Source organism: Pantherophis guttatus, chromosome 3 (genome assembly GCF_059756535.1).
Source record: "Pantherophis guttatus breed Tessera chromosome 3, ASM5975653v1, whole genome shotgun sequence".
NCBI classification, from domain to species: Eukaryota; Metazoa; Chordata; class Lepidosauria; order Squamata; family Colubridae; genus Pantherophis; species Pantherophis guttatus.
In genome coordinates, this window is record NC_142065.1 from 170,435,887 (window position 1) to 170,461,142 (window position 25,256).

Below are 25,256 nucleotides of genomic sequence, written 5' to 3' on the forward strand. Positions count from 1 at the left end.
ATCTGCTTCATAAAAGTGGCCACCATCATCTTAAATTTTGCTTTAGCTTTAACACCTGTACCGAACCTAAGACCCATCGTGAGTGCAGGAGGGGGATAAAATAATCATTTCTAATAATACTTTGTTGCAATATTATGTTTTTAGCAAACTCTAAATAACTTTCCTATCTTAAAAAAAATTAGATAAAAGCGGTCATCCCATCACAGTCAGCCTTTTATCTTATCGGCTGTTCATTAACATCAATTTTTACCAAATTAGCACTTCTCATTTACTGCACATTTTGTTGCCATGCTGCCAATACTTTATTTCTTAGCTTTTTTGCTGTCACTCCATTAAACAGAACTTGCTATGTTACTTAGAGTCTCTGTTACTCAAAATCTGCCAGGAAGCAGCAAGTAACTTCACAACATGAGACCCAGTATCAGAAACATAACAACTAGGGGATTATTTTTCTCTTTTAAGCTCTTAATTGCTGGTGAGGCCAACTTGCCTTTCTTTGGAAAGAAGAAGCAGCAAGATATTTTTATAGATGTCACATTCATGATTCTGGCATTTGTAATGCATGGGAGCTATGACAATGATTGGGAAAAGTAAATACCAAGATATTTAAGCTATTTGCTTATTCAGGTTCATCTCTGCCAAGCAATAGCAATAGCACTTAGATTTATATACCACTTCACAGTGCTTTACAGTGCTAAGCAGTTTACAGAGTTACCATATTTGCCCCCAACAATCTGAGTCCTCATTTTACCAACCTCAGAAGGATGGAAGGCTGAGTCAACCTTGAGCCTGATGAGATTTGAATTGCCAAATTGCAGGCAGTTGGCAGTCAGCAGAAGTAGCCTGCATTCTAACCACTGCCCCATCAAGGCTCAAGAAGCCATTTGTGTTCTCCCTCTTGATTTTAAAGTATCATATTTTTCAGAGTATAAGACGCTCCGGACTATAAGAGTCACCTACCTTTTTTTGGTGAGGAAAACAAGAAAAAAAATCTGCTCCCAGCAATTTACATCCTTGCAGCAATCAGCAGAGGCCCACGCAAAACAGCTGAGAGCAAAACAGCTGAGAATCAGGAGGCCGATCCAATCAACTTGTGCTAATTAGGCTGTGCTGAAGCTGAAACGAGCTGTTTCTTCTTGCTGCTTGCTGCAAGGAGGTAAACTGTTGGGAGGCAGAGGCCAAAGGGTAGGAGCCAGTGGGTGGGCGGGGCTACATTTGGTGTATAAGACGCATCTAAATTTTCACTCCCTTTTAGGGGGAAAAAAGATGCATCTTATACTCCAAAAAATATGGTAGTTAATTTTAAATGACTTAAATCTACAGAATTCACTCAGAATTTATCTACAGAATTTTGGAGAATCCGTACAATACAATTTTGGGTATTGAGAGCAACATTACATCACCAGCATATAAAGAAAAGAAATTTAACAATTTCCAGTTCATTGTGGGAAAGCAGTAGTCTCTACTATCTTAAGCAGGACTTGCCTTAAGCTACATTTTATAGCTATAATGCACCTGGAAGAGCATGTCATCAGAAATATCTATTTTTTTTTTCTCAGATAATAGGTCTCACCGGCTTTCTTTACCTTAATCAGTTTCATGAAGTAGATCCCTCAATGATGAATGAATAATATTGTTTTTCATATACAAGAAGAGGATAAAACAAATCAGCTAATTATGCTTTAATTCATTTGAAGGTTGCAATAACGGCTGCAAAATAAATGCAAAATCTTCTGTCATGGAAAGAATTAAATTTGCATACAGATTTGCTGGATTTAGGACAGGCTTCAGTATACTGGATCAATGCTTTATATTGAAGCATTTGATTTGGAAGTTGTCTGGAAAATCTATCCAGCAGCCTTTAGGTGGTATTCATTGATTCATGTCCAGTGTTTGATTTAATGAGTAAATAAATGAATATGAAATGCTTTGTACAAAATATGTCTCTAATTTCTGATTCTAACATCTTGGCAAGTGCATCTAATAATAGAGGCCAGCTCTGAATGTACATGTAAATTCATTACTTTGTCTTTCAAAACACTGTCAAGTATACCAGCTGGAGTTCTGTAAGAAAAAAAAATAAATATTACATAGCTGGGTAAACTTTATAATAATAATAATTTAAAGAAGGACATATTTTGAACTTGGTCACATTTTTAGCAAAAGATGAATAGAACCCATTTTTTTACAGAGAAATAATCATGAAAGATCAGAACAATATTAGAATTTTACTTGAAAACATGAAAAGAAAGTCTGAAAGGAAAGATTGATTTATTATTGATTATGTGCCATCAAGTCATTGTCAACTCCTAGTGACTACATAGATATATTTTCTCCATTATGTTCTGTCCCTAACCTGGTCTTTCAGCTCTTCCAATAGTGCAGTTACCACTACTATACCCAAAGCCATTCATCTTTTCCATGTCTTTGTATAATATGTTTAAAGTAGGATAATTTGAGCCTAGTCATTTGTAGTTCAAGTGAGAACTCTGGGTTGATTGATGATCCATTTGTTGTTTCCTTGGCTGTCCAGAGTATTTTCAGGAGTCTTCTCTCCAACACCAAGTTCAAATACACCAATACACTTCCTAACCTGCTTCTTGAAAAACTTCAGGTTTCATGGAGTATCACAGCAGCTACTATGGTTTGCATGATTCTAACTAATTTGTAGCTATAGACACATCACATTATTAGAATATCTTTTCCATGGCCTTCTGTACCAAGTGTTAATCTGTGACATATGTCTTCACTGCTTGTTTCTTTATTTTAAAAGTTAATCTTAGTAGTCAGAAGCTATCTACCACTTTGGTATCCTTAATGCCAACTCTAAAGCTAATTGTTCTACCTATTATCATTAGTTTGGTCTTTTTCGTATTTAATTTTAGTCCCATTTTTTCACTGTGCTTGTTAATGTTTAGTACTGGAACTGGGAGGTCCTTTGTATTTGTGGCTATCAGGGTAGTGTCATAAGCATAATGCAAGTTATTGAAGTTTCTTCCTTCAGTTTTAAAACTACACTTGACTCTTTCTAATCCACACTACGATTATAATTCTAAGAAATTAATGTGCAAGACAAAGAGTAAATAAAAGACTGAGGCTGGTCAATTTCCATTCTGTGATCCATTGAATCCAGACTCAGCATCAAAATAATGTAACATGATAAAAGCTCTATCCCTTATGTATTGAGTTGGTGCAGAGCCGTGGTGGTGCAGGGGTTAGAATGCAGTATTGCAGGCTAATTCTGCTGACTGCTGTTTGCCAGCAGTTCGGCAGTTTGAATCTCACCCATTCAAGGTTGACTCAAGGTTTTATCCTTCCAAGGTTGGTAAAATGAGGACCCAGATTGTTGGAGGTAATGTGCTGACTCTGTAAATTGCTTAGAAAGGGCTGTAAAGCATTGTGAAGTAGTATATAAGTCTAAGTGCTATTGCTATTGTACTATTGTGACATGCAGTGTCACAATGCAGCATAAAAAGAGCGGAATTTGCATCATAATACTATGACATAAACATTTCCCTACTTTCCCTGCCATATTCCTAGGCCCTTTGATGTCCCTTTAAATCTGGCAGAATACTGAAGCAGTTAAAATTAAAGGTTGGCATAATACAAAGTGACCACATAAAGAAAATCTTACTGCAAGTTCTGCATTGACTGTTTCACTGGTTCATAAAAGGCAGCAAATACTGCAGATAATTTTGTTCCTGTTCTCCCAACAGAAGCATCTACATTATTATTTCCTCAAATGTCTGCAGGAAATATTATTTTACTCATAGCTGCAACTGGCACAGTGACTCATAAGGTTTATAAAGCTATTTTTGAAATAGTCCCTAAGGCAGAGGAATTGGTGGGCGCAGTTGGATTTATATATTCTTAAACCTGTCACTTTCTGCATTCAATTCCCATTATTAAGTTCCTAGAATAACATTTGTAACATTGTCATTTTCCTCATACGTTAACCCTTCTTCAAATGGCCATTGCTGTCATTAGCTCCTGATGGGGCTGTCTTGCCTAGCTGCGGTTATTAATAAGAACATAAAGCATACTGTCACCAAATTACCTCAGTTCTTCCATACTTCAGCTAAAGAAAGGGAGAAGGAGCTGATTTCTAAAGGGAAAAAAACAGGCAGTACAAATTCTTCCACTGCCCAGAGATTAAAGCAAAGCTTTAATAAGCAGATGGTGACCTCTGTGAATCGGCCTGCCTATAGTGATTTATTAAAGTGGTTCTTACTCTAAGTTAATACTTGATAAACTTTGAGGCTTTGGGTCTGTGAGCATTCCTTTGTCAATTATTTGTAGCAAAGGCCACATGCAGCAGATCTAGAAAATAGACTAGGTGTATGAGTTCAGGGTGGATACAGTCTTTATAATATTAAAGTTGTAGGATGTGCAAAAGTCTCTACAGACAAAATTCTGCTCAAGCATTTTAACTCTGTTCAAACAGTCATTATATTTGACTGTTCTTAAAAATTTGCCCTGCTTTCACCTCCATCCTCTGCTGGTCTCATCTTTTGGGCACCTTTTCTATTGGCTCTCTTACCATTGCTTTTCTTATTATAGAGCTATCAGCTATCGTTTCCTAGGTTGCAAAAACTGGAGAGCTACTAGATGGCAGCAGACTTGTGAGAGTATTATCTCTTTACTGCCATGCAATGGTCAGCCAAATTTTTTTTTTTTTTTTTTTTTGCAGCCAAAATATGATAGCCTTATGCTAGGGGAGAAAAATGTCATTTTAAAATCCAAGCTAAATGGGAGGTGGGGAGATTTAAAAAAAAAAACTCTGGAAAGGAAAACATAAGACAGAGTTGGAAGGATCGGCTAAAGATGAGTAGGGCTTTATTAGTTCCCCTGAGTCTTAAAGTAAACTTGATACAACTGAAAAGCTAAAAACAAGCCAAAATAACATTGAATTAAGAAGGAACTTCTAATTCAAGAGCTGTTGTTTGTGTAAAGGTAAACAAGTTCAGCTAAAATTATCTGTCAGGATTTATGCATTCTTTCATGGGTATCCATCCGATAGTTAAATGCTGTGATGTTCCTGAAGTTTTTGGACCTGATATTATTGTCTCTCATTTTCATGTTCTCTGCATATGGTTAGTGATTTACTTAGTTCTTTGTTTCTGTGCAGTACAGAATCTCATTACATTAGAATATTTCCAAACAAGAGCAGGCTGTTAAACCTTGCATAGTCACTCAGCTCTCTTATGTGAATTGCTTCACATAAGAGAGAAGAGATTATTTTTAAGATTCTGCCTATGATTTTAGTGGTACTGTAGGATTATTTTCTCCAACAGTGATTGTTTTCACAGGAGCCTAGTTAAAATGGAATGGGAAGTTTCACATCCCTTTTTAAAAAATTTTTAATAAAGTTTAATTCGCCGTTAATGCCTTTATATTATTTCGACTCCCAAGTGGGGAAGGAAATAGCTTTTCCCCTGGCACACATCTCAAGCTCACATTACAGCAACAGAAGACGGTGCTACAAAATCTATTTCATTTTTGTTCTTATTTTTCTTTGATTTGCCATTTTGGACTGTGGAATTTCTTTTTCTCCCATACACTGGGGTTAGGGGAAAGAGTATCCCTTCAGCAGATTGGGGGGGGGGGAGTATAGCAAAAGTATTACAAAGCAGTTAAGGCAGGAAAACAGGTCAGGCTATATAAAACCAAAGTATTCCTGGGAAGGGAAAGTAGAGAGCCATAAATTCTTACTCTTCAGGCTCAGCCTTTAAGCATTAAAACTACAACATTGCTCTTTATTATTAGAAGGTTATTTTTTAATTGAGGTGTGTCTATGTCTATGCTTGTGTGTAAAATCTTTATCATTACTATCTTCCTATCTTTCATAATGTCCTTGGTTAGGGACACTATCTTTCTTTCTTTTTTTAGAGTATTATAAAGGCCACCCTCACTGCACAGGTACTTAAAGTGAATACCTCTGAGGGAATGAATAAAGAGCTATTTCAAGTCAATCAAGTGAGTGAAGGTAGCAAGTACAGTGGCCTCTATCAGCTCCAATGTTACCAACTTGAACAGAAAGGTTCAAACCATGCCCTGTTTTCTTTTTCATCTCCAGTTCTCATTTACTTAGATGAAAGATTAATTGCCTTTGAATTTTCATTCAAAATAGAATCTTGGTAGCCAGGGTGTGTGCATGAATATTCAGTCTTTAGCACTCCAGTCACCTCACTTGCAGTCTGTAGCTTCCCTGATCGTCCATGTTTGAATAAAACCACAAGGGAAGCTCTCATAAATCCAAAAAGGACTTTGGAGTGATGGGAAAAAATATAACCGAAAACAATATCAGAAGAAGTGTCCTTGACCACCTCAATAAAAAAAAGGACCCCCAAAAGAAATTCAGTCAAAAATCTCAAGCATCCTCAGTGTAAGAGAGAAAAACAGAAGTGTTTTTGAGAGGAGCAAGGGAAGGAATGTTTTAAGGAATTGCAAGGCATCTTTAAGCATAATACTCATCATAAGAGGGTCCTTGTATTTGCTTCACCTAAAAGATATTTTCTTCTAATCTTGTCATTCAATATAACAAGAAGCAAACCCAGGAGATGGGGTGATGTGTATATTATGTATACAAATGTTTATATATCACCTGTTTCCTGTTGGCTCCTTGCCTTTTAAATGTGTTTAAATTAATTTTTGGCTGAAATCTGATTTTCTAACTCTCAAGTTTTCTTCTCTCACAAAATATGCTTGTTCCAAAGCTTTTTAAAGAGGCAGGCTTTTTCAAGAAGCAACCAAGAAGTCTCTTCAGTTCCAGTTGCCTCTTTAAAAAGCACCTTTGGGACAACCATGACCTGGATGACTGAGAATCTCCCTAGACAAAACATGCTTGTGTTTTTCTATTGCATTCCAGATTCCAAGTATTTCTTGTGAAATTCTTTTAAACTTCCGTGTTGTTTGAAAAGGGCAAAAAAATGTTGTTGCTACTAATGTTACTCCCTGATTCTATGGTCTCTGTGGTTACCTCACCGTTCTTTTCTTTTTTTTTTAAACCCTTCATGGTAAATCCCAAATTTAGGTTAATGAAATACAATCCTATAATGACATAATTTTCTATATCCAAACAAATAAGCTCTATTATGCTGACTGTATAAATCGCTTAGAGAGGGCTGTAAAGCACTGTAAATCAGTATATAAATCTAAGCGCTATTGCTACTGTATATTCTTAAGATTGTAAAGTGAAAAACACATATAACAGATTGCAACTTCCCCATTCATTTAAGAAAGCAAAAGATCTGTTCTTATAAAAAAGGCAGCTACCTATTTGATTTATCATCCATATTTGTTTTATTTGCTCAGCAATAATTCTCATTAAGTTGAATAGAATATATTTCTCATCACATAAGTATTCTTAGGCTGATGAAGTGATATTTAACTCTAATAATGCTAAGGTCACATATGGTCTGTTTCAAATTTGGTTGTGACCCCTCCTGCCCATGAGCTCCCAGACTTGTTACCAAATTGTAACTTTTAATATGGCATAAGGGGAAAATATTAAGGAAATGGAGAGTAATCAATAATATAAACTGCATTTAGTGTTAATTCAATTTAAATCAAATCAATTTATTTATTTATTTTTTACTTGACTCAAGCTTTTGAGAAGGGTCCCAACACACTACTCAAAGATCAAATCAATCTGTGGTTACAAAAAAAAAACATCTTCAGTAGCTGGCTGGAGAATATAATATAGAGAATAGTGTGAATTAATTGCTCTTTGGTCTCTATTGCTAAATGAACTTTTATTAAAAGGATAATGTTTGAATGTAGTTGGCTTTTACTTTCATTCTCAAGTGAGCTTTTCACAGTGTAAAGTGTACAGTTGTGTAAACAGCATGAAGTCTGTTTATTATGTCAGCCTTATGAAGCTGTTTCCATACCTATCAAAGTTTTTAAAGACATCTTTGTAAAATGGAAATTAGAACACAGAAGAGAAACATATGCCTGAAAAATAACAAGGTTATAGAGTACTGAATTTTAATCTACATATTTAATTATTACTGAGAAATTTCAAACAAATTAACAAATCTGAACTCTAAATTTGTTTTTGATCATATTTTTTTATCCCACCTATATTATTTTTACAAAAATAATAGCATATCTCATGCTCCCTCCTCCTGCTCCTATTTTACCCACAAAAACCACCCTGTGAGGTGAGTTGGATTGAGAGGGAGTGACAGGCCCAAGTCACCCAGCCCACAATATATGAGAATGAAGATTCCAAATTATATTGAAGTTAGCATGTAGACTTAAATAATGTCTTGTAAAGATGTAATGTTTTCATGCAGTAGAATCAAGCAATTTGTCAATTGCTGAAGTGAACCTGGCTGAGACCATCTTGGAAGCTTCAGGATTGCCACACAAAAGAGGGAAGGGGAAAATAGTTAGATGGGGCTTTGTAGCCAAAGCAATAAAGCTTTCCTGTGGGAACCAAGGACATTCACACAGCAGGAAGAGGAAGAGTCAGCAACCAAGCAACCAGCCAGCCAGCAATTGGATTGGACAGTGTGACCAATAACTTGGGAAGAAAGGGGAAACTTTTACTTTTTAATTAGGTGAAAGTCACAGGAACTTTAGAGTTAGCTTTTACTAATTGTGCCAATATGATGTTTCCAATAAACCGTTCTTTGAGGAACTTGCCTGCCTCAAAGTTCTCCTTTCTATGGGCACATTACTTGGAACGCTGACACAATTCCTCTTTCACAAAGTACTAGAAAGCACCAATATTCATTGCCTTACTAGTACAATGATGCAATAAGAGCTATGTTACCAAGGATTTTTGTTCCTTGAAAGATAGAAACAACAGAAATCTGCACTGGAGATTAAGGCATCAACTATTTGCATGTTTTTCCACAAAGTACATACAAATCTTGTTTTTTTATATCAACTAAAGCCAAATGTGCTCACTGAAATTGTACAACTGACATCTGGAACAAAATGATAGGATAATCTGCCTATGATATACAAGAAGGCCACTTCCAAACAAAATAACTTGGAAATATTCAAGAAATGGTATAGAGTTTTCTGCCTAAGAAAGGGGTTGGACTAGAAGACCTCCAAGGTTCCTTCCAACTCGGTTATTCTATTCTATTCTATTCTATTCTATTCTATTCTATTCTATTCTATTCTATTCTATTCAAAAAGGTTGCATTATAGCTTTTGGGACCATTTGTGGTTGGTCTCAAATCCTTCCATGCCCAGACAGGAATTCCCCAGTTCTTCATTCTGCCACATTCATCAGCTCTGCATTTTGCAAAGCCATCTTCAGTCCACTACATTTTCCCCAGAAACCTAATTTTGTTTCACTTTATACAATTAAATCTATTTTTAGAAGTAAACTCTTTGACTGTCTCATTGACCACTCTTCAGGATTCTTCCAGTTTAAGAACATATGCAGAGAACATTGTTCCCAGTCTATGAACTCATTCTTGTCCTATGGAATGCATTCTCTTGGGAGTTAAGCTTCATCCCACCCTTTAGGAAAAAACTTAAGAGTCTTCAACCAAATTCTTTAAGTTAAATTAAAATTATTTTTGCCTTTTAAAAAGTTTTATTAGTAAATTATTATTATTATTATTATTATTATTATTATTATTATTATTATTAAATATATTATTATTATTGGTTAATCTTTAGTGAGATTCACAGCCTTTGAGGCTGGTTAATAGCTCAGCAGCTCGAATCCTAACCAAGGACCTAGGAACTGTTAAGGTATCGTCGGAGGATGTAAGCTGTTCCGAGTAAGGTGGTTTTTTGTAGAGTCAAAATGTTCAAGTCCGGCAATTTTAGAATTTCTAAATAGCGTGGTAGCCCTTTGGGTATTGCTCCAAGGGCTCCAATTACAATTGGGACAACACACGATTTCTTTTTCCACAGTCACTCAACTTCAATTTGTAAGTCCCGGTACTTTGTGATTTTTTCTTGCTGCTTATCTTCAATTCGTGCATCACCAGGTATTGCAATGTCAATGAACCATACTTTTTTCTTTTCAACTATTGTTATGTCAGGTGTGTTGTGGACCAAGTGCCTGTCAGTCTGAATCCTAAAGTCCCACAAAATCTTGAGTTTCTCATTCTCTAAAACTTTCTCAATCTGATGTTCCCAGTGGTTTTTGCTGTACTCAAATCCAAACTTCTGGCACAATTTCCAGTGAATGATCTTAGCAACATGGTCATGGCGTTGTAGGTAGTCAGTTTGTGAAATTTTGCTGCACCCACTGATCAGGTGGTCGACTGTCTCATCTTTCTCATTGCATAGGCAGCATTTGCTGTTGGTGGTAACATGTTGAATTTTTGCCTTCATGCAGTTTGTGGCTAGGGCTTGTTCTTGAGCTGCCAAAATAAAGCTTTCTGTTTCTTTTTTCAGTACTCCTGATCTTAACCAGTTCCAAGTTAGTTTCTGGTCAGCTCTGCCTTCAATATTTTTCAAGTATTGGCCATGCAGAGCTTTGTGTTTCCAATTTTCAGCTCGCTGCTCAATTACTTCTTTCTTATATTCTGCTTTTGTTTTGATTAGATACTCTGCAGGAATAATTGACTGGACCCAGATGGAGTTAGACAATTTGGACAGAAAAACAAGGAAGCTTATGACAATGAATCATGCCTTGCACCCTAAAAGTGATGTTGGCCGATTATATTTACCAAGAGCAGAGGGTGGTCAAGGACTCCTACAAATAAAGCAGACTGTGGAAGAAGAAAAATGCAGCTTGAATGATTACATCCAGAAAAGTGAAGAACCAATGATTAAGGAAGTAAATAAAGGAGGCCTTTTAAAAATATATTATTATTATTATTATTATTATTATTATTATTATTATTATTATTATTTGCTTACATTTTTATTAAACTTAATGACTGAAGAGGATAGTAACGTCTTTAGCATAGTCTAATCCTAATTTCTAACCAAATCTTAATAATTCCCAATGTAATGCAAATGATAAAAGAATTTAAATTGCATATATCATGCACATATTAATATATCCCAAGTCCATAGTTCATTTGACTCGGTGGGGAAAACATTCAAAGAGTAACTTATTTTATCTAGCATTTGGGGTTGTTTTTTTAGATTTTCCCTCCTATCTTTTTTTTTTCATTTCTGATCTTAACTGCTATAGACCTTGGCTTTGAGGATTCTTGTGCTCTGCATATTTTTAGTAAATGAAAGCAAGACCTTATAATCCCAAAGCGTGAGGCGAGCATTATCTCTCTGTATGCTACTACGCCTCATTTCACACTTGATGAAATATGTTCCACTGCAACCACATCACATAACAGCTTTAATTATTTCCAAGCTAAAGTGGATTAATGTATTTATTTGGTAGAAGTACCAGCAACTGATAAGTTATGATCCAGCAAAGATGTAGCAGCCAAATTCTTATTATATAGTAGTTTCCCTTAGAAATATGAACACCATATGGCTCTATAGCTCTTGAAAATCAGGCTATGAGATGAGTCAGCACAGCTATCTATAAGCCAAAAGAATGTATGTATATTGGAAAAACAATAATGTTTTTCATGGACAGCCATATATATTAAATCTTCTGTAAAAAGCTTTGGTGAACTTGCAAAAAGAAAAAGCCTGCTTTGCCACAGAGAATGGAAGGAAGGAAGGAAGGAAGGAAGGAAGGAAGGAAGGAAGGAAGGAAGGAAGGAAGGAAGGAAGGAATCATTGTTCAACTTTTCCACAGAGATCCGACACTGAAATTCCTACTAGGGTGAAATCACACAAAAAAGGTATGATGTTCATCCTTCTGGCTGAAATTGTTGTTAGAAGGAAAATTTCCCATTTATATCAAGTTTTGTATTTCTTTAAAATTGGAGTGGCAGAAAAAGGAAACATGCCTGCTATCATAAGAGCCACGGTGACGTAGTGGTTAGAGTACAGTACTGCAGGCTACTTCTGCTGATTACCGGCTGCCAACAGTTTGGCAGATTGAATCTCACCAGGCTCAAGGTTGACTCAGCCTTCCATCCTTCTGAGGTGGGTAAAATGAGGACCCAGATTGTTGGGGGCAATCTGCTGGCTCTGTAAACTGCTTAGAGAGGGCCTAAAAGCACTATGAAGCAGTATATAAGTAAGTGCTATTGCTATTGCTATCTGCTGGCTGGAATATATAGTACACTGCATTCAATTTCCCAAAACAGAGGACTTCGGGGAAATGGCAAACTCCATTTTCAGCAGAGTCAATGACTGGCAGAATGAAAAACAGGCAAGTATACTGCCTCTTCATAATTTCTTTTCTGGACAAGAAAAGGATTTAAGAGAGCTCCAGAGCTTTACTTGTTGCAAGGAGGCCACAAAACAGGCAAGGAACAGCCATTTTTGCTCAAACCACAGTTGATGCTTCTCAATGGATACTGAGTTCATATATTTCATTTTCGGGTCAGTTTTGAAAACTGTTAACCACAAAAGAAGTTTTAAATAGATTAAGTTTATTTATTTTGTCGCATTTCTATGCCGCCCAACTCCAAAGGGACTCTGGGCAGCTTACAACAAAGAATAAAACAATGAGAACAATCCATAAAAAATGTTAAAAGAAAAACATTAAAACTTTAAAAATGTTAAAACACATGCACTCCAATTCGTGGCTGGATCTCGCAAGATCATTATAACGAGATCAATGGCCCCAGGCCTGCCGGAAGAGCCAGATCTTCACCACTTTGCGGAAGGCCCATAGGGTGGGGGCGGTCCGGACCTCAGGAGGTAATTGGTTCCAGAGAGCTGGGGCCACCAGCCAACATTGTTTAGCTGAGGGGACCCGGAGGAGACTGACTCTGTGGGATCTTACCGGATCTTCAAGACCACCTTCTACCACATAGCTCCCAGCGACCGGTAAGATCACTGGGAGCTATGTGGTAGAAGGCGGTCTTGAAGATAGCCTGGCCCTGAGCCGTATAGGGCTTTAAAGGTAATGACCAACACCTTGAATTGCACCCGGAGACCAATAGGGAGCCAGTGCAGCTCGCGGAGAATTGGGTAATGTGTAATGTGGATGTATCTAGGCGCACCCACTATAACTCATGCGGCTGCATTCTGGACCAACTGTAGTCTCTGAACACTTTTCAAGGGGAGCCCCATGTAGAGCGCATTGCAATAATCCAACCGTGAGGTGACAAGGGCATGAATGACTGTGAGGAGAGCCTCCTGATCCAAGTAGGGTCGCAATTGGTGCACCAGACGAACCTGTGCAAAAGTCCCCCTAGCCACAGCTGTCAGATGTTGCTCTAATCTTAGCTGTGAGTCTAGAAGGACACCCAAATTGCAAGCCCGTTCTGAGGGGGGTACTTTCTCACACCCCAGAACCAAGGATGGACAATCGACATAGTCTTTAGGGGGCAATACCCAGAGCCATTTGGTCTTGTCTGGGTTAAGTCTGAGCCTGTTGACTCCCATCCAGGCACTGGCACATCACATCTACTGCTCCACCCCTCATCACTGAACTGATGAGGGGTGGAGATATACAGCTGGGTATCATAATACGTTTTAATAAGTATATTAAATCATATTTTGGAATATACAGCAAAAGGGGATTTAGAATTTTGATTTTGAAAAATTACAAATAGACTAAGAATCTAGCTAGATTCAACTAAGATTTTGAATTTAACTAAAAGGAATTCTCTCTGTGGGAAAATATTTTTGTTTGAACTCTCTTTTTAAAAAATGATAGGATGAAATTTTGAAGGTTGAGCAATAGAGAGAACCAGAAAGAACTAAAGATTACAACTAAAGGAGAAGAACACTTAAATTCTACTTACTAATACAAAATGGAACAAAATATTTTAACATTGGACAAATTGAAAGATATTTTTCAACAAGAGCCTCAGATGTTTGTTTTAAGAGTCTCTGCTTCTGTAGACTCCATAGAAGTGTAGAATTTAAAACTAACAGTGAAAAACAAGCATGGCCTCTAGTGTTGACTCAATGAATATACACGTGGCTAATTAGCTTGGTCAAGGTAAACACTATTAGTGATAAAAGTAGTATTATACTCAGTGTAGCATTTCATTAATAAAAGAAAGGAACATCTTCACTCTACATGAGAATCGTAAGTACTTCAGGCCAGACTAACTGGTGAATCATGCAATCTGATATAGGCATTTAGAAATGGAATGTATTCTTTTGAATGCAATTTACAGTCAGGTGAGTGCATGCTCCATTCAACATTCAAAAAGAACAACTGCAGGTTATTTATTTATTTATTTATTTATTTATTTATTTATTTATTTATTTATTTATTTAATTTCTATACCGCCTTTCTCCCGTAGGACTCAAGGCGGTGTACAGTCAAGAAAAATATAGATACACAAACATCATAAAATTGCTAATTAAAATTATTATTATAACATAGTTTGGCCCAATTAAATAGAACCTAAAATTAGATAACATTTTAAAAACATTCACATGTTCATATGTTTAGCCCTGCCTGTTGGAACATAAGGGTTTCGAGGGCACGGCGGAAAGCACAGAGATCAGGGATATTTCGTATCTCAGGGGGCAGTTCATTCCAAAGGGTTGGAGCCCTCACAGAGAAGGCCCTCCCCCTGGGAGTTGCCATTTGGCATAATTTGACTGACGGTACCCTGAGTAGTCCCTCCCTGTGAGAACGAACTGGTCGGTGGGAGGCTATTGGTGGCAAAAGACGGTTTCGTAGGTACCCAGGTAAAGAACTCTTTGCTCCTATTCAATTTCTTAAGAAACAATTAGCAGCCCTCTGTTCATTACTGAACTTCAATTTCCAGAAGCCTAAATATTGGAAACACCAGGGCTTAGAGATCTACTTTAAGTAATGCTCCATTTTCTAATGAATATGACTGTCTGTTTGCTTGTCTCAGCTTCAAGATCTCCTTATGAAGCAATACAGTACAACAGTTCATTTAGTAACCATTCAAAGTTACGACGACACTGAAAAAAATGACTTATTACCATTTTTCACATTTACAACCTTTGCAGCATCCCCATGGTCACGTGATTTACATACAAATGTTTGACAACTGTTATGACAATTTTAGTGTCCTGGGGTCATGTGATCACCTTTTCTGACCTTCTGACTAACAAAGTCAATGGAAAAGCCAGATTCGCTTAACAACCATGTTACTAATTTAACAATTGCAGTGATTCACTTAACAAAGGTGCCAAGAAAAGTCGTAAAATGGGCCAAAACTCACTTAACAAATTTTTCACTTAGCAACATAAATGCTGGACTCAATTGTGGTCGTAAGTCAAGGACTATCTGTATATGTGCTCAGTCTTCAAATAATCCTGGTTCTCTTTACAATTGCTGTGACCTTGCTTTGTGATTGATTCATTAGCTGAACTGTAAGTCTTCCATTTTTGCTAAACCTTAGTTCTTCTTTTGTTCAGTATTATTTCTGTGTTTCTTAATTCCTAGCATCCTGGGTAGGGAATTCTGGGAGTTGAAGTTCATACATCTTGAAATTGCTAAGACTGAACCCACTGGTGTTGGAGGTTAAAACTTTTTTTTTTTCTGTGTGAGTTGTTTGTGCCTGCTTATTTCATTTGTGCTATTTGAAATAGATTTGAAATAGTTTTGCTTTCCTTGTGGCTGTCAGGCTACAGACCTAATGATTAAGGTAGGGAGGATTGGTGATCAATGTTCACATGTTCTTGTAGTAAAGGAACATATCTTGAGCATACCCTGGTTATGTTGGGAAGCCACACCATTCTTTCCAGCATCCTTCCAGCTCTAAAGGTAAATGTAAAGGTTCCCCTCGCACATATGTGCTAGTTGCTTCCAAGTCTAAGGGGCGGTGCTCATCTCTGTTTCAAAGTCGAAGAGCCAGCACTGTCCAAAGACGTCTCCATGGTCATGTGGTTGGCATGACTAAACGCCAAAGGTGCACAGAAGGCTGTTACTGTTCCACCAAAGGTGGTTCCTATTTTTCTACTTGCATTTTTTACATGCTTTCGAACTGCTAGGTTGGCAGAAGCTGGGACAAGTAACGGGAGCTCACCCCATTACGCAGCACTAGGGATTCAAACCGCTGAACTATCGACCTTTCGATCGACAAACTCATCGTCTTTGCCACCAAGCCACCACATCCCTTCCAGCTCTACTTATATGCTATATTTGTGCTTCTAGCTCTGTTGGGATTTTATCAGATATGCATTCTAAACTATATTCTATCCAGCAAAAGTATGATTTCTTTCCCCGTCTTTGTACATTCTTTCTTAATCCTTTTTATATTGATTGCTCTTATACCTGTGTTTCTATGTTTCTTCTTTCTTCTAACCCTCTAGAAATTACCTAGGTGGGCAATTAAACCTTCTGGCAAGGTCTTTGAATCATTATGTTCTTTCATCAGAAGAATCACTTATGCTGGAAATGTTTATGGCTAATCCCATCAATTAAATTTTTAATTGCTCATAAGTGGTACTACATCATGATCATGTATAACAAAGAGATGGAGGGCTATAAGTCATATTTTTATATTTACCTATAAAATTCTAGACAACCGCAATTTGTAAGACTTTTGGTGGTTCACAACATAATCAATAAATTATTAAAATATTCACAGTATACAATAAAGCATCCAGGGTAAATATCAATAATTAATTTAAAATTAAACTTAAATTTCTTTAAAAAACAGCATACAGAAATAATCAATTAAACCACAAAAGCTTCCAGAAAGAGATCTACGTCAGGTCAAGATGTTGTATAACACAGAGGCCATAATGGAGAAACACTACCTCCTATTCTTCTCATCTCATGGAAGATATGTCACTATTAGTACATGTTCTGTGGACCTGCACTGTGAAAGATGTATTTGGAATCAGTTATTGGAGGCCATTGTTGGACTTATAAGTACCTTTAAAGCAATCAGGTTTAAATCTCCACTCATCCTGAATAGAAAAAAAAAATCCTATTTTGCAATGTCTATGTGCTTTTTGTCAGAGAACTCTTTATAAGAAGGGAACATGAGTTTTAGCTTGAAGAGAGCCTAAGACTTAGCATAAGTTTTTCCTCAAGTATTAATCAGTGTAGTTTTAATAAGATAACCTGTGTCTAAGTGTATTGCTAAATGTTTTAACTTCTACCAAATATATGCATCAATCACACCTATTTCGCATATTGAGTTGTTGATAGCATACATTGCTTAAACTAATTCCTATGCCAGCCAGCAAAATCAATAATAAAAGATGCTGAGAGTTATAGTCAACCCTAAGTTGCCACACACTCCTCTTAAACAAATGGCTCTTTATGTATAATCAATTTGAGGTGCTAAGATACTAAAAGCATGTGGTTTAGGAATAGAGCTCTGTATTAAGATATCTGGATCAGTGGTGGGTTCCAACCGGTGTTACCACTGGTTCTCTTCCCGCTTGCGCTTTGCGTGTGATCGCCGCCTGCGTGCTCATGGCGCTCGCACACACGCTGAACTTGTGCTCCATGAAAGCACATTAGATTTCTGCCCAGCTGAAGCACAGCAATCCACTCTGCCGCGCCTATCAGCTGGGCTAAAAAATGACAAGTAAAGGTAGGTATAAAGCGGGGGCGGGCGGGAGGGCCCAGCTCACAGTCATAGAGAACCGATTTGCTGATGTCATATCATCACCACTACTGGCTTGCCCGAACCGGGCCAAACCGGGAGCAACCCACCACTGATCTGGATGCATATCTGGATGTATAATACCTAAGAAATCAGTATGTTTAAATTCTGTAATCAAATTATAGTATAAAACAACTTTGCATCAGATATCTATTGATCACTGAAATCTTGAGATTTCCTAAACACACAAAACATAAATTAATTTGTCATGCAATTAATTCAAAATGACTGCCATGGGAAATTAATATTATGGAATATTTGTAAATGATAATTTTAGTAACTATGGTAAATGATGTGTCAAACAGATCTCATAATTGTAGTATCAGTTAAATTGGCTTGAGGAAGGGAACAATTGTGCCTTGTTAATCACCCATCTGTAAGCTTTTTTTTTTTTTTTTGGTGATTCTTGTAGTCCCCTGCATAACACTGATAGCACTATGTTCTATTTATATCATAACGTTGAGGGTACATTCTAGAAAATGCATGGAAATATGTTTGAATTATCCTAAGGCACATTAGAATGGGTCATCTATTTAAATCTTCACCTTTCTTCAGTTGCACCCCTTTGCGATCACCGGTGCTGTCCGGTCCTCCTTCCCAGTATGTGAGAGCTGTTTATCTGCCCCAAATGACTAATAGATCCTATAAGGTTGAGATAGAACTCCTGTTTTCGCCTGAGCATCTGATGGGTAGTTCAATGAAGCCCTTGTTCATAGTTTAAAATGGTTTTGTGGTGGAAGCATTAGATTGGATTGTTCCTATGCAGTTTCTCACTGTGCATCAGTCCCAAAGTGCTCCTTGGTTTTCTAAGGAATTTTAGAATATAAAGCACCAGAAGAGATGCCTAACTGCAACATTTATAATCCAACATGATCCAAGTGCTGCTCATCATCAAACAAGTTTTTATTTTTCATTCTCTCCCTTTCCTCTAGTGTTTTTGTAGCAGAAATAAGGAGCCACAGTGGTTCCTGTGGTTAGAATGCTGAGTCAAAAGACCATTGAGAGGTCAATAACTTAGCAGTTCAAAACCCAAGAGTGAGCCATGTGATGGAATGAGCTCCCATCAGTTTGCCCTAACTCCTAATCATCTAGCAGTTCGAAAGGATGCCAAGCAAGTAGATAAATAGGTACCACTTCAGTGGGAAAATAAAGGGTCATGAAAGGAGCCTCTTTGGGTGTCTCCTGGATAACGGTGATATCACCAGCTAATCTTTTCAACCCAGAAGCCCCTTGGTAGGGGCTTCTGACATGAATGTAGTAGTAACAGTAGTAACAGAAATGCTAAAATAAAGCATGCTGTCTTCTACTAACTTCTTAAAATAAGATAAATGATTAACATAATTTAGGAGATATCTATAAACTGATTGTAAGAATGCTTCTCAAAATCTGGGATGAGGCAATATAGTGTGTCTATATATGTGAATCCTCCTGTTAAAAGATTCCTATGCTCAATTTATTAGAGAAAGGAAATCCACAAGCTATTAATTATGTGTAAATTAAACTTAATCATGGCATCATTGGACCTTTCTAAAAATGACCATAAGAAGCAAGGGATGGAGTTATATCTAATCCCTTATAATTCTGCTTATAATATTAATATTATCCAAAACTTTTTTATGCTCAGATAGACTATTCCTGCTGCTTTTTGATGGTCAGGCTAGCTAAGAATTCTGGGAACTGGCATTCAGCAGGAAAAAAAATATTTTTGAACAAAATGCCCTAATAGATCAGCAAGTTGAAGTCAAGTTTGTTCTGCAAAGAACTTTACATAGTTCTGCATGCAGTTAATTAACTGCACAATAGGCCTTTGATATTCTAATATGTCCACAGAGTCTACTAATTACTCTGTCTGTACATACTAAATTATTATAATGTGAGGTGTATTCATCAAGGGTTTTTTTTCTGGGGAGGACCAAAAGTGATTAATGAATTTTATTCAGTGGAGGGGAAGGAGAGAAAGACCATGTCCATGTGCTTGTCAACTCCTAGTCAGATTATCTTTTTAGCTGGTGACTTCCTTAGTTGCTGGGTACAAAAATACTTAGCTGATTCCCATCCCGCATACATGCATCTTTTTAATCACCCTGTAGATGATTCTTCCTAAGTCGGGATCAAACCATTAATTAACATGTCATTTTCCTTGCCCACGGAATTCAGAAAAACATTTGTCATCTGTCATGGTTCTGGGGGAGTTCAATCTGCCAATGGCCCAGGAGTTCATGACCACCATAGAGTTCACAGGCCTAACCCAGATCATCATGAGTCGAACTCAAGATAGTGGTGACACACCAGATATTATCATCTTGGTTCACAGAGGAGCTGTGAGTTCTGAAAAGGATTAAGAGATGCTAGAATGCTGCTAGAGAAAATGAAGGATGATTCAACTGTACATGATTTAGAGCCACTATTAAGCCCATTTTCTCTGCCCTTATTGCATCTGTAGAGTGTCATCCAGCCACCCTGTTCTGAATCACCTGGTCCCTCCTGGGTCAGGAGGACCCAGGTGATCATCTTCAGGACCATGCAGATGAATTTGTTCAATACCAGACGGTTAAAGTCTGTAGCTGAACGCATGCATGGCGCAGGTCCATGTGAGATGCAGAGGAAAAGTCTTGCCCAGTTACCTGGGATCAGTTCAGTTCTGTTGGACCTGAGGAATGGATGGGGTCCTTGATGAGGTCAGTTCAATCATCTGTCAATTAGATCCTTGTCCATCATGGTTGGTAAAAGCCTCCAGATGGTGACTAGCAGGTGGGTCCAGGCAGTGATAAATTCTTCATTGCAGGAGACAATGTTCCTGGGGCCTTTTAAGAAATTTTCATCCAGTGTCCCATTTTCTCTTTTTATGGAAGTAGTACAGTAGAAAAGGTATTGCTACAGAGGGTCCTGGATGAAATGAATTATCTCTTCCAGTTAGGAATCAGGCACAGGTATGAGACAGAGATAACTTTGGTTGCTCTTGTGGATGATCTTGATGAGAGCAAGCTAGTGGAGTAGCCTGCTCAGTAGAGAAACCATTCTTATTCTCCTTGATCTCTCAGCAGCCTTCAATACCATCAACCATGGTATCCTTATTGGCTGGCTACACTTTTGTGCTGGTTTAGTTTCTTTCTCCAAGGTTAGTTCCAATTGGTGTTACTAGAGATCCAGCACAGCACACGGCTGTTATTTTATGGTGTGCTGCAGGGCTCAGTACTCTCTCCACTCCTTTTTAACATCTACATGAAGATGTCACCATGAGTTGAGATATCATCAGTATGCCGATGATACTCAACTGTATATATCCACTGTAGGTGACCCAAGTGATGCTGTTGCTACCCTTTCATGGTGCCTGGAGACTCTGGGGCCTGGATGGGAGGGAATAAAAGCCTTTGGATGAACCCTGGGGAGACCAAATGGCTTTGGGTGCATGGAGTTTCAAGATCCAAGATTTTGATATCTTTAGTTTTGGATGCGGTTGCACTACCCCATACAGATCCGGTTTTAAACTTGGGTATTTTCCTGAATTCACAACTCCTGCTCAAAGAGTAAGTGGTAGTCATAGCTAGAAGACTCTTTGCACAGCTTCAGATTATGCAACAGTTGCAGTCTTTACTAGATCAGGAGTCCCTGTGCTCAGTTATTCAAACCCTGGTCATCTCACCCTTGGAATACTGCAATGCACTCTACATGAGGATGTCCTTGAAGAGCATTTGGAAGCTTCAACTGGTGCAGAGTTCCATTTTGGGGACTTAATGTTACACCACTATTCTGGAACTGAACTGACTGCCAGTGAGCTTCTAGGTATAACTCAAGGTGTTGGTTATTACACATAAAGCCCTGCATGGCATGGGTTCAGTTTACTTGAGGGACCACCTCATCCCTATGGGACAGGGCCGCCCTAACCTTGCTGGTAGAGAAAGCATGCTGTGGATAGCATAGCAATAGCATTTTAGACTTATATGTCACCCCATAGTGCTTTATTGCATTCTCTGGGTGGCTTACAATGTCAGCATTGCTTGCATATTGCTCCCAACCATCTGGGCCCTCATTTTACTGACCTCAGAAGGATGGATATGTCAGGGTCGAATTCCAGGCTATCAGCAGAATTTGCATGCAATACTGCACTTAACCACTGTGCCATCAAGGAAATCCAGTTGGCAGTGCCCAGGAAGAGAGCCTTCTCTGCCATGGCCTGTTCCTTTGGAACATTTTACACCCTGAGATGAAATTGGCTCCCATCCTTCTGGCCTTATGCAAGATCGTGAAGACCTGGTTCTGACAGTTGGCCTGGGACCCAAAAGGGACAATCATGATGCTGGAGGTGGTCTAACAATAGATTAGCTGGACAGAAAGAGACTGAAATATGGATTATTTATTTAAAAATACAAAATATAAAATTTGCCCAGCTGAAGCATACTTGGAAATGCACATCAACAATGGGAAGAATTAATGCTCCCCAGGAAAATGCATTCTTAGGTAGAGGTAATTGTCATTTTTCTTTCATACCATTAAATCCATCATTTATAAATGTAAAGATTAAACCTTGCTGTTCTAAATTATTCATTATAATTTACGGCACTGTTACATGGTAGATTTGGGCTAAGATACTTGATTTGGCAACTCTCTAAATGTCACTAGTTCCCTGCAACTCATTAATCATTCTGTTCCTAGCCCCCAAACACCATTTAGCAAAGTAGAAAACATTGTGCGTGGAGTAAAGTTATGTCAGTTCTTTGCCCCAAAGTAATCTTTCTGTATTTTCAGTGGAACTCAGACAATATAATCTAGTAATAAGATTCTAGGCCTACAAAGCAATATTGCTGAATGTTTTGGTTTCTCCATTAGATTGAATTGGTTAGTACTGATCAGTACTTTTATTTTAACACATGAATGAAGAAGTTTAAAAGGAAATCTAGAATAAAAAATTGCCCCAAATACACTTTTTAATAGAGTTTCCTTCAGGAAAAATAGTGCAATTTATTCTTTTTTGATTATGTGTGCTTAATCAAACCATTGGCAAATTTCTAGGTAATTGACTTTTTGTTCCTGTTTAAATACCAGAGGGTATAACATAACCTGAATTATGAAACAAAATATTACATTTTATTTTTGCATCAGGATATTTTAATGAGAGGAAGAAAAGACTTATTTAGAATGGCAATAAATATGCAGAATTCCACAGCTAAGACAAACATTTCAATAAATAACTTAATTGAACTGTGCATATTCGGTGATTGAAATCCGATTACTTTGTAACTTAATTTGTGTACTGCTTGACTGTTCTGCTGTTTCAAGCAATTTAACATTGTTGGCAGTACATGAAGATAGAATGTTAAACAGAGACTAATGCACAGTGATTTTTTATTATTATTCATAGTAGGAATTCTAATAGCAATAGTAGTAGTTTTCAGCATGCTGCGCTATATGAGATACTGCCATTATTTGAAAACCATAAATAAGCTTAATTTTAGACTAGGGGATCCAAGCTGGGATAGCAGAAACATGTGTAGCTTTGAGTGTGTGCATGTAGCATTTGCACAAAATTATTTGTTTGTTAATATGTACCTTTTTAAGATGGATATGTTGACATTTTAGCAGAAGCAGTGCTGTTGGCATCAAAGACAGCATTAATCTTGCAATGGTGGAGAGCACTTAAACTGTAAAGTCTTTAGAAAGAGGGGAAGCTGAAATAAGCACTCAGGACAACTACCAAGGTGAATGTGGACAATTGCAATGTATCTATGTATCAGAAAGCAACCCAAAAATCAGGCAACAGCCACCCAGTATTTTATTTCCTAAGAGTGCCCATGAGGTCTATGTGAATCTCTGAATCCTTGTTAGAAATATAGGTTAGGCTTCAGATTGCTGCTTTGAAGCAAGCAGCTTCCCTTTTCATTTGAAATAAGGAAACAAAAAACCCTAAAATGAGTAGGACAAGAAGTTTGGCACACATCAAGGCATAAGCCATATGTTACATCATTACACTATGTCATGGGCAAATTGAATGTTAGGACAAAGTGAAGATACTGTGGTTTTGCAGAAGGTACCAATCAATCTACAATTTCCAGGATTCTTCACCAGGCTGATTGGAACTATTAAGAAGATCAAAAGTTCCCTACCTTTATAAAGAGTTCCCATTTTCTGTTCTGTAATCCATGCCTTGCAAAGCTAATATCAGGACCAATTAGTACCCAGAGCTTGGGTGGAGTCTGAGAGAATATGAAGACTCAGCTTCGAGTCACTTCAGTGCTGAACAAAAAAAATCTTCAAAAACCTTTTACCTTGACATTTAACCTGTGTATGCTAACTAAAATCTCTTATCTCCCTTTGATTAGTTTGATGCTATGTGCTTTGCCACCCTGTGTTTCTATCTATAGAAATAGAAGAACCCAGGGATGCTATTCAGCAGGTTCAACAGGTTCTGGAGAACCGGTAGTGGAAATTTTGAGTAGTTTGGAGAACCGGCAAATACCATCTCTGGCTGGCCCCAGAGTGGAATGGGAATGGAGATTTTGCAGTATCCTTCCCCTGCCATGCCCACCAAGCCATGCCTACAGAACTGGTAATAAAAAAATTTGAATTCCACCATTGCAAGAACCTATTTGTATATGAACTTGGGCTGAATTTGTTTACAGTACACATGCTGGCTGGGGAATTATGAGAATTGAAATCCATGCATCTTAAAGTTCCTGAGGTTAAGAAACAGTGAGTTACACACACTGAGACAAAGAGCACTAGAAGAAGGAAGAACTGGCAAACATTGGTTCCATCCCTTTTCATCTGCAGGGGCTCCCACAGTATTTGCCTCGGTTCCATGAACAGGACAATTTATTATACACACAATGTAAAATAATATAGAACAGTGATTCAATGCTGTCCAATGTCTTTTTAAGTATCCATTTTAATTTGCTAGATTTTGAATATAAACTATAGCTTGAAGCAAGTCTTCCACGCAATACTTTACAAGATTCCTTAAACTGTATAAAATATATAAATGTCCATTTATAATTAACTTTCCCATTTATCTCATCTACCAAAATGTTTTCACCCAGGATCCATCAGAATTCTTTAGCCCACATATTTTTATTTTTATTATTAGAATTTTTTTATCCCACATTTATTACTTTATAAGTCACTCAAGGCAGCAAAAATGCATAACAGAGTATGCATCTCCTATTTTCTCCACAACAATAACCCTGTGAGTTAGACTGGGCCGAGAAATGACTAGAAATCTCAGTCTCCTGTTTCTATATGAATAGCTAGTAAGTTCATAGTGCCAATTATGTAATTCAGTACAAATCCAAGAACTGTAGGAGAGAATGCACACGATTTTCTACCCTTGGTTTGTCTGAGCCTGAAATGTTTCTTTTATTTATTAATAAGAGTTATATAGCCATCCATTCACATGACTCAGGTCAGAATAAATCATCCAAAAATGACAATTATGAGCATATAAAAATGATGCAATGTACCAGTTAAAATATAAGGACATAAAATGCCAGGAAAATTTCAGCCAACAGGATCATATCATTGTCTATCCTTAATATGGAAAGAGCTAGATCTTTAATATCTTTAATACCTCTTGGCTCCCCAGATTTCACTGCCTAAACAATCTAAACTTTACTGACCTTATCAGAAGTTAAAGGATAGGCAGAAGTGATAGGAAATGGATGATTCCACAAATAATCTGGACCT

General features: G+C 37.5%; 1 long non-coding RNA gene across 1 annotated transcript; it reads right to left on the reverse strand.

The window, feature by feature from the left end:
- Positions 1-1,667: 1,667 nt before the first annotated feature.
- LOC117672382 (uncharacterized) lies at positions 1,668-25,256 on the reverse strand. Its single transcript, XR_015732904.1, has 2 exons — positions 25,190-25,256; positions 1,668-2,064 (listed from the first exon to the last, which is right to left on the reverse strand). It is a non-coding gene; the product is annotated as an uncharacterized LOC117672382 (long non-coding RNA).